We start from the raw sequence: 7,959 nt of genomic DNA, 5'->3' as shown, positions 1-7,959 counted from the left end.
GGCCCCTGTATAAACTTTTAAGATGTGGTGGAGCGGGTGCAAGGATCCACTGATTCCACTCAAGGCAAGACTCCTATGTAACTCCTCTTTGCTTATTAAAACTGCCATCTACCAACCAGGAATGGCCTGTCTGTGTCCTAGGTTTCTCCCTGCCCTCTGAATACAAAGGCTAGTTTCAGATTACACTTGGGAAGCTCTGGTTGCAAACCTACACAGATTCCCATCTAAAAAGTTACATTTTGCCCTCATATAAGTCTTGTTTGAAACTATGTTTCTTTAAAAAAAAAACTGGTTTTGCTTTTTTTTTTTTTTTCTGTTTGTGGATTTAATGGCAACGGATTAAGGTAGGGCATCCCAGCAACTGCCTCTGCTTTCCAGTGGCAGGGGGGCCACCAATGTATGGAGTAGGGTGGGGATGGCCACAGAGTGGAGAGCTGGAGTGGTGGGAGGCAGCTGGTGGTACAGAGAGATATCCAGGCGGCCCAAGATATAGGGATTGCTGGGTGGCAGGAAGATCTCTTCCAGCTAGTGACCAGGAATGTGGAATATCACCGTGGCTGCAGGCGCCCTCTCACAGCCTTTGATAAGCACCTCCATGTGCATGCTCTCACTTCTTCCCACGACTTCTGCGGAGCTTACAGCCAACAGGGATGTGAGTTGGCCACTGCCCCACTGAGGCCCACCCACTTCCCCCGTCGCCTTCATCATCCTGTTCTAGACAGAGAAGCCTGGGACGGAAGGAAGGGCTACTCCTCTTTCCTTCCATTGGGGCTCAGTTCCGTGGACAAAAACTGGCTCAGGCAGGGGTTGAGCTAACAGGGGACAGTCATGGTGCAAGTATTAGTGTTTAGCGGTTGGGGAATGTAACTGGACTCAGGCAGCAGCTGCAAGGGGCGGGCAAGGTTTGCTACAGGCCAGGAATGGGAGACTGAGGACTATGGTCCTGAAGTCCTCTCAAAGTGGAGTTGGGAGGTGAGAAGGTGGGAAGGACACAGACAAGGCCAAGGATGGGGGGCAGAGAACCAGTGAGAGTTAACTTACTTGGAGGTGTCTGGTTACTGGAAGCCCACTGTTCTTCTCGGCTCATCCGCCTGCCTTTGCAGGGCCGCTACTTTTGTAAAGGTAGGTGATGGGCTGGGGCTTCTTGCACGATCCTGTGCAGCAGTGGCATGAAGACCCGGCACGCCTCCCAGAGCAAGTCACTGAACGTAACGTGCATCTACGTCCCACAGAAGTCACCCAGGATGTGGGCTCACATGCATGTGGGAGGTTCCCATGCCTGTATCTACTACCATGAGCCAGGTCCAGTGCCTATTCCTCGGCATTGGAGAACATGCTGGGCTTTTTGGCCGTCGTTTTGTGTGCGTGGGCTCACTGGGCTGCACGCACATCACCCGCTCCTTGGGCTTGCGTTGCTGCTAGAAGCTGTTGCGGCTACCTTGCGGAACTACAGCCGCACCTCAGCCTTGCGATTTTTCGGGACTCTGCCACAGAGTGGGAAGAAGGGCACCCATCCTACCTCTTTGTTCTCTACCCTGTGAAGGTGGCAATGGTGGACCCACGGGACACTGTGGGGTTGTCCAGGTACCCTTTGGTGGCTTCACGCTCTCCCTTGGGCTTCCCCACACACTGGTCCGGGAACACATTGTTCTCCAGTACTTCTGAGATACATTTTGACACCTTGCCTTTCTTATTGCGGATGTCCTCTGAGTTGATGGAGGCAGGCTTCGACGTGGCCACCAGACACAGCATCTGTAGGAGGTGGTTCTGCATCACGTCTAGGATGATAACAAATGCATCAAAGTAGCCCCCTGTGGCCCTCAGCGCCCAAAAGTTCCTTGAAGGTAAGAGCAATGTTTTCCTGCTTCCAAATGGGGCCAAAGATCCTAGTAGCAAACGTTGGCACCATGAGACTCTGGACCAACTCCTTGACCATGTAGGGGTTAATATGGTAGATCCGTACCTCCTGAAATGGGAAAGAGATGTGCTTGGATAGCTGGCAGTCCCTCAGGAAGGGCTGGCTCCATGCTGAGGCATTTCCAGCCTTTTTGGATCATGCAGGTCTCGCAGATGTTCTTGGTGACAATCTTAGTGACAGTTCTTGGTGATAGATGGCATGGAGTAAGGCAAGGTAGTAGTGGCAGGTTGGCCTATGGTCCTTGGTGGAGGGTGTTCATGTGGCTGCTGATATACTTGTAGGAGAGCACATTATTGTACTGGCCAGTCATGGAGTTTTGGGCAAGGAACGCCTCCAGCTTAGATTTCTTCTCTAGAGTGGCTCTGAAGAAGGGCTCATTCTCAGGTTAATTCTTCCTTATGCAAACAGACCTAATACTTGGAAATCACTGACAATGTCTGTACAGTTTGGATTCCTTATTATTCTCCCTGTGACCTCAGTTCCCTGATTGGTTAAATGAAAATTACTAATTTGTGTATCTCTAGCTTTTTCCTTCTTATAAAGGTGGAAACAGTGCTCATTCCTACTTAGTACTGTATAAGCTGAAACCAGTAGCCTTATTCGTTTATTTTTAATAAGCTTTAAATGATTTTTAGGTACCAAGTATCATGTAGTCAGATTTTTAGTGAAATTCTGAAATATTTATACTATAAATGTTATAATTCTGGAAGTTGACATGGTTATATTTTTATAGTTTTCACTTAATATTTGTAATGAAGAATTTATGCCACCTTTATTCTGTTAGTGCCATGAATGATTTGAGTTCAAGATTATTTCGATATTAAAGATGTATCAAGTTTAGTGTTAGGTTGTGTTTGACCTATGAGAGAAAACTTGGCCTTACATATCTTGTGGCATCAGTTGAAAAAAAATGAGAAGGAATTTGAAAGATGATAGAGAAGTTACAGAAATAGAAAATATAACTGGCAAACAGTGACTGAAATTGTGAAAATTGAGGTGTGTATGTTTCTTATGTGGAAGGGATAAGTTTCAAATCTAACTTGGACCAGGTCAAGTGTTTTCACTGGAGAGGCCTGAATATTGTATCTTAAGAGAAGGAAATAACTGAAAAGAATGCAGGAGAGTGTTGAATGTTAGTATCATCTAAGTCCCATGGAATTACCTTCTTGGAGGAGAAATTGTTGGCAGATGCTGAATATATATTGAATGAGAGTTTAAAATAAACTTGTTAAAATAACAATTTGTGGAAAACTTAGGCAGTTTTTTGGGGGGTTGCATAAAGACTTTTGGACATAAATAAGCTTCTGAATAAAATTAAACAGTTTTTAGATATACTATGAATTTTGTCTAGTATTAATTTTTTTCAGGTTTTAGTGCATCCCAGATTAAGTAATCGTTTGTCATATTATTCTAAAGTACATTTGACAGCTTTCTAATTTTGGTTTAACAACAGTTTGCCTCATTTTACAATCATGAGCTGGTGTATTACTCAAATTCAGGAAGCTATTTTATTTGTATAGAAAGTACATACTGTAACCTAAAATATATCAAGAAAATGCATTTGACTAATATTTAATAGTCATTCTAAAGTTATCAGTTGGTATATTCTGAGTTAAAATAACATTATTAGGGATGCCTGGGTGGTGCAGTTGGTTAAGTGTGTGACTTTTTTTTTTAAGATTTTATTTATTTGAGAGAGAGTGCTTGATCGGGGGGGGAGCATAGGGAGAGGGAGAAACATACTCCCCACTGAGCAAGGGGCCTATTATGGGGCTTGATCTGAGGACCCTGAGATCATGACCTGAGCAAAGTCAGACGCTTATCTGACTGAGCCACCCAGGCCCTCCAAGTGAGCCAGTCTTGGTTTTGGCTCAGGTTATGATCTCAGGGTTGTGAGATCAAGCCCTGCATTGGGCTTCACACTGAGCATGGAGCCTGCTTAAGATTCTCTCTCTCTCTCTCCCTCTCCCTCTGTGCCCCCCGCCTTGGGTGCTTTCTCTCTCTCTAAAAACAAAACAAAACAAAACAAAACAACATTAAACACTCCATGTGACTAGAAGTTACTTTGTCTAAACTTTTTAATTTGTTTTAGAAAAATACTAGATATAGTAAATGCATTAGGCATAAGATACTGTCTTATATATTCAATTATAGAAAAAAATCGTATTGGACTTAACATTAAAAAAAAAAAACACTTTTGTAAACCAAGAAGATACCCTTTCTTTCTAATAGCCCAGAAGATAACCTTTGTCTGTATTAGGTCAAAAGTCCATTCTGCTCTTTTAGTAAGTCTTAAAAGACAAAGATACAAATAAAGAAAAGATATTTTTGGTAGAACAAGTATTAGCAATCATATGCCACTTAGGGGGTGGTGTTTTAATTCCAGAGCCTGTCTTGAGCCACAGAGTCATTTTTCTTTGAGTTTTTATACTGATTATTGCTAATTCTTAGGAAAAATTATTCTCTCCACTTCCATCTAAACATCTGTCTTTGACCTATGGATCACCTAGTGCAGAAACATGTCTGAAAAATCTGCTCTATCAAGCCAAATGATGGTTACTGACTTTGCCACTTTCCACTCACTTCTTACAGATGTTAGCTGGCAATGAGCAACATGTTGGGGTTTTGTGAAGGGGAGGCAATGATTATGACAGTGATGAAAAGTATGTAGGAGTATTTAGGAATATGTCAATACTCATGTATTGCATCTGCATTGTATGCATGGATCTGTAATATGTTGGGGAGTGGATTAGGTTTGTCATAATAAACATTACAGAATAGATGATTTAAACAACAGGAATTTATTTCTCACAGTTCTGCAGACTAGAAGTCCTAGATCAAGGCGTCAGCAAGATTGGTTTCTTCTTCTCTCCTTTTATAGATGGCCATTTTCTTTCTGTGTCCTCACATTGTCTTTCCTCTGTGTCTGTGTCCTAATCTCCTCTTACAATGACACCAGGCTTATTGGATTAAGGCCCACCCTCATGACCTCCTTATAATTTAATTATTCCTTTAATGGCTTATCGCCAAATGCAGTAACATTCTGAGTTACTAGGGGTCAAAGACTTCAACATATGAAATTTGGGGAGACACAGTTCAACCCATTACAGGAAGATAGGTGGAATAGCTAGAAAACATGTATAGATCTGTTAATATTTAGACTGATTATCACAAAGTGACTATCATTAATTTGTAAGATACATAGGTGTGATATAACATTTAGTTTCCAAAGATAAAGTTGTGTTGTAAAATACATTTATTTACTTATGCAGAATATTTCTGCACTGAATACCAGATAATTTTGTTCAGAAAAATAGGTCTGAAAATGAAAATTAATCTATATGACTGGCAATAAAGTGTTTTCTATGGGCAAGACTACATGTACGTTTCAAAGGTTGCTGCACAAGTTGTTTCTTATCCTTTGCACTTTAAATACAGTGTGAAGTCTGGCATTTCTAAAATTTTCTCACTTAGCAGCTGGTAAAAACAACTGTCTTTAATAGTAGGTTTAGAAATAATTCATGTAGTGAAAAGAACAAAAGTCTGATGATTTTACTTAGTAGTTGTGTAATTGTAGATCATGAGTTAACTTCACAAAGCCTTCGTTTAATTATCCCTCAATTAGGAAGAATTATATCACCCTTGTAAGAATCTAGGTCATGATTTCTCAACTTGAGTATGAATGACATTTTGGAAGGGATAATTCTTTGTTGTGGGGGCTGTCCTTTGTACAGTATGCCATTTAGCAGCATCTCCATCCTCCACCCACTCTAAGCCACTAGCACAACCCTCTTACCCTTAATTTTGACAATCACAACTATCTCCGGACATGGCTAAACATTCCTCTGGAAGACAAAATTACCCCTAGTTGAAAACCACTATCTAGCTGTATGGCAGAAACAAATCTTTGTGCCTGATGAAAAAGACAAAGATTGCAAAAGAAGTCATAGAGTTAAAGATAGCCCCACTGAAGCTTTTACAAAATTATTATTTTTTTCTAAATCCTCTGTAACCAAGAGAAAAGCTTAAGATTTTCAAGAAAATTATTAGAGAGTACTATTTGGAAAGCATGCAAGATCTTGACCAAAAATCTTTAGATACTGATGGGCTTACAGAGAGGACCAGATATGTCACTCTCCTTTCATATTCTCCTTATTTGGCAGAGATGCTTCCAGTGCAATAAGTTTAGAAAAGTACAGGAAAGAGACATATAGGAGAAAAAAAAAACACACAGGTGGAGGTATTTATTACAGGTATAAGAACTTTAATATAGGAAAGGAGAGGTTATACAACTTTTCCAAGTGCTCATGGGCCAACCACCAATGATACCAGCCAGAAGCATTAAATCAGGTTGTTCTCAACAGCAATCTGGAAACCCCCTAAAACGACAGAAAATGTTTATTCCACTGAGGATGAACTGCTTCTCCTTCTGTTACGAAGAACTTCAATTTAATAAACTTGTCACCGTTCACTGCTGTTTGTCTGTGCTGCCATCTTAGGGGCTCATGTTGTCTACAAGATTATCAAGAGCTACCTCTTCACGGTTGCCAGTTTGAGGGTATTCATATGGATGTAAATACCTTGGTTCTCATTTTAAAAAAATCTATGAAAATATCTCTTCCTCAGATCTACTTGTTACCAAAATTTTCAGTTATGTCACTTACATGTCTCTTACTGTGATGGTTACTTTTGTGTATCAGTTTGGCTAGGCCATAGTGCCTGGATATTTGGAAAAACATTCTTTTAGATGTTTCTGTAAGGGTTTTTTTTTGGGGGGGTGATTAACATTTAAACAGGTTAAATAGGATTTTGAGGAAAGTAGATTCCCTTTGTAATGTGGGTGGGCCTCATCCAATGAGTTGAAGGCCTTAATAGAACAAAGACTGACCTTCCCCCCAAAGAGAAGGAATTCTGCAATATTGACTCTTCCTGGGTCTCCACCCTGTCCACTGTCCCTGCATTGTCAAGCTCCATAATCAAGTGAGCCAATTCCTTAAAATAAATCTTTCTCTCTCTCTCTCCATATATATATGTGTGTGTACGCACACACATACACACATCCATCTTATTGGTTCTACTTTTCTAAAGAACCCTAATAAGTTTATTGTCTAGAAAGTGAATCAGTATAAATATGTACTTCTAACCATTTTGTCCTAAAGGAATACTTAACCTTAATACCGGTAGATTTGTCAAATTTCCGCACACAGAAAGGAATTCTCTTCTCCATTATCCTTCAAAGAGACCCTGAGTGGGGCTGTAAACAACTATTCTTTCTTGTGGTCCGCCATATTAGGCAGAACTACATTTGAGTAAGTCTTTGGTTGGATATGTCACACATATCTTCTCTTTATTCTTTTAATGGTATCTATTAATGAACAAAAATTCTTTGATTTAAAATAGTGGAACTGTGGGGAATTGGAGCAAATCTCTCAAAACAAGTATAAAACTGGACAAAATTATTTTAAAAAATCAGTGCACAAGAAATCAACCAAACACGACAAGAAGTTGAGAAGCACTTACACATGAACACTGCTAGTGGGAAGTTTGTGGCTTTCTTGTCTTGATGCTTTCCCATCTTGCTACCTCACCCTTATTCCCAGGTCAGGTTACAGAAACCTGCCCTCTTTCTGGGTGGAGGGGATAGACTCTCTTCACTGTGTCTGATAGAGCAGCTAAAACATTATTTTGGAAGTGAGAGGGCCATAGAAAATAAGTTAATAAATTCTCTACATTTCTGGCTGACTAATAACTAGATATATGCTGGAGACACCAGATAACATAGAGAAAATTGGAAGCCTGAGGAAATTTGCAGACTTGTTGAACCATTGAATGTGACCCTCAAGCCACAATCAACTCAGAGGGCAGATGGTGGAAACCTTACTGGCATAAATGTTTTACATAATCACTGCCCAAAATACTGTCTGCTAAACTATATAGATACAGGGGTGATACCTAGGAGTGTCAGACTTAAATAAATAAACAATACGTTATGGGGAACAAATTTCACATTTGAAATCCAGGCAAGATAATTGTTTACTAAA

General features: G+C 40.5%; 1 pseudogene; it reads right to left on the bottom strand.

Annotated features, from left to right (window-relative positions):
- Positions 1 to 1,055: 1,055 nt before the first annotated feature.
- LOC114210097 (glucose-6-phosphate 1-dehydrogenase pseudogene) lies at positions 1,056 to 7,145 on the bottom strand (annotated as a pseudogene).
- Between the last annotated feature and the right edge of the window lie 814 nt (positions 7,146 to 7,959).

The sequence above is a fragment of the Eumetopias jubatus genome, unplaced genomic scaffold (assembly GCF_037043125.1).
Source record: "Eumetopias jubatus isolate StellerSeaLion01/CBP00866 unplaced genomic scaffold, mEumJub1_p1.0 scaffold_2, whole genome shotgun sequence".
NCBI classification, from domain to species: Eukaryota; Metazoa; Chordata; class Mammalia; order Carnivora; family Otariidae; genus Eumetopias; species Eumetopias jubatus.
Note: the sequence above shows the minus strand (reverse complement) of the source record. Positions and strands in the feature narration are given on the sequence as shown.